General features: G+C 38.5%; 1 long non-coding RNA gene across 1 annotated transcript; it reads right to left on the bottom strand.

Annotated features, from left to right (window-relative positions):
• Nucleotides 1–376: 376 nt before the first annotated feature.
• LOC120293306 lies at nucleotides 377–1,213 on the bottom strand. Its single transcript, XR_005551061.1, has 3 exons — nucleotides 1,119–1,213; nucleotides 920–998; nucleotides 377–708 (listed from the first exon to the last, which is right to left on the bottom strand). It is a non-coding gene; the product is annotated as an uncharacterized LOC120293306 (long non-coding RNA).
• Between the last annotated feature and the right edge of the window lie 1,537 nt (nucleotides 1,214–2,750).

Genomic DNA, 2,750 nt, shown 5'->3' on the forward strand with positions numbered 1-2,750 from the left:
GAATTCTCTGTTTATAGAAGGAACGAAGACCTTATTTTTTATTATTAAAAGAGGACCAAGACCCTCGCAAAAGTTTTCCCATTGAACCCGTTGGTAAGGACAATTGTAGTCCGCCTTTTTTACCAGAATTCTTAAGACTTGTTGACCTTTTACATGGCCATGTCTCTCCCCCTCCCTCTCATCGAATGAATATGTAAAATTTTTAGTAGCAAACATATTAATAAGACTAGAAGAAGGAAGTTAAAAAAACGAAGTATTTACTTTGATTGACTCGCTTCTAGGATCATATGTAGACTCTCGATCTATTTACCGCCAAAAATTAGGAATAAGACACATAGACATATAAAAAAAATGATTGTATATGTAATATCTCACTAAATATATTAACATCTTTGATATTTTTATTTATGTCGAATCATAATTGTAAAAAGAGCCAATAAAAGTAATACAAAAAAATTTCAGCAGCCTCCTAATGAAACTCGACAATCTTTCTCTCTCAAAATAGGAAAAGAACATAAAAGAAAAATCTGAGTCATGTCATTTTCTTCATGTGAGTATTTTCTTTTCATGGGCGTCAATTCCCTTCTCCGAGGCTAATAATCTGAGTTGGACCGACTTTCTTTCTTAAACGGTTGACCAGAGGCACTGCGTCAACTGCCCCAACTACCACCACCTTGTCTTCTCCTTCAAAGGCCGCTGAGTTTACACCTGCATATGTCGACAGCATAGCTTGTCAGGGAAATTGATTGTGTAATTTAAAACAGCGGCAACAGTCGAAGTGAAAATTATTAATTCGTTTTGGAGGAACTGAGGTTGAGCAGAAGTGATGATTCAAGATCAGACGCGATGAAAACATCATCGAATGAGGCCAATTAACCTAAGCATAAAACCAAGTTCATGGGAAGTAGAGGGTCGTTACCATCTGCTTCGGTGATGGTCTGAAGAGCCTTGGTTCTGCATTTCTGGCTCTTCATCCGAACCTTCAACACGATCTTCTTCTGCGGATCAGTGCACAGACAACGTCAACACGCGAAACCAGCTAACTCAAAGAGATGAAAGAGAAGAGAAACAGGAGATCTGGACACCCAAACATAATCACAGAAGCAGAATTCACAAACCGTCATGTTTTCTCAGGTATGCTCTGATCAAATCAATGGAAGCTGAATGTTATGCACCAGCCGGCGCGCGTAAGCCCTAGAGAAATGAGCGAATACTGATTGGAAGCTGCGGGAAGACGAGGGTGGCGATGAACGGCTTTATAGCACTTGGCTCTTGTACGGACACACGTTTTTTTTTTAATCCAGTACGGACACACGTTTGCGACGCGTTTTTTGAAGCGTTCTCGGGCAAGGCAGCATTGACGTTGGGAGTCCCCCCCCCAAAAAAGAACAAAGAAAAGCATTTTAAGAGAAGCTTCCGGTAAATTGACGCTCAGAAATGTTACGATAGTTCCTAGCAAATTCCGCCATTTTGCATTGAAATTGTAATCCGGCCGCCGACTTAGGTTATGGGTTCATACTATATATCTGGGGTCTAGTTCCATCAAAACGAAAAATTTAATATGTGATGATCGATTGGATGTATAATAAGAAAGCCAAACCACTCTTGAATTGTACTCTAATACCATATAGGAAAATGAGTGCCTAATAGTTGTCCTTAATATTGCTTACTCTTTTTGTTATTCTTCGTTTAATCTCATGTGTTTCTTCTGTATCGTCGTTTGTTCGGTGTGATATCGTATGCATGTATGTATATATTGTTTTCTACATGCAAGGCTTAGTTTACGCATGACTAACATTGAGATATATATGTTTTTTGAAAATATATTTCCAATTTTTCCATCGGGAAGAATTGTCGTATGATAGAAAACTATAGAAAGATTGCTTGTGCAAGTTGACTTTTCTCTCGACATGTTAATTTATAGTGCTCTGCTCATTTTCAATATCTCTAATTATCCATGCAGCAGGCCAGCATGTTGGTTTCGCTTTGAGCCAATGAAAAGCCTTCATGAACTTCTCCTAAAATGAAGGCACTAATTTGACCTTTACAAACCTTATAGACATGGGAAAAAGCTTTAGTTAGTTTTAGTATACATATTTAGGTCCGATCAATGGGTGCCCTGAACAGTCATTAAGCATACTTAATGGAAACATTCTGATTTCCTAAGCATTGATTGCACATGACACTAAAAAGAATTGTGTATAGGAAACTGTTAACAAATCTTGTTCACATGAGCCTCCAGAACACTTATTAACAAGTGCTCTTGGAGAGAGTTTTAGCAAAATCCTTAACATAAATTATGAAACGATGACAATGTAGGCGTTATATTTAGGGCACAATGTATATGAAAAATTTATTGACTTCTATGAACTTTCGTCAAGAAGAATAGTAGGGAAAATTACCACAAAAATCTTAAACCTATTGCAATTGTGCTAGTTCAGTCCCAAACTTATTTTTTGACCAATTGAGTCTTAAACCTTTTACAATTATTCCTTATTAGTCCATCCGACCAAAATGACAAAGCCGTCTTGACGTGGTAGTCGGCCAACGCCAACGACATTTTTTAAATAATATTTTAATAATTTATTTTATCTTTTTTCCTCTTTTTTTTTCTTCTCCCTCTCCCTCCTTCCTCCTCCTCTCCTCCTTCCTCCTCCTCTCCTCCTTCTTCCCTTGGCTTTGGCGATCGGCTAGAGGGGGAAGGGTGGCTAGACGCCGGATTGAGGCGGCCGCGGGATGAGCCCTTGCTA

The sequence above is a fragment of the Eucalyptus grandis genome, chromosome 5 (genome assembly GCF_016545825.1).
Source record: "Eucalyptus grandis isolate ANBG69807.140 chromosome 5, ASM1654582v1, whole genome shotgun sequence".
NCBI classification, from domain to species: Eukaryota; Viridiplantae; Streptophyta; class Magnoliopsida; order Myrtales; family Myrtaceae; genus Eucalyptus; species Eucalyptus grandis.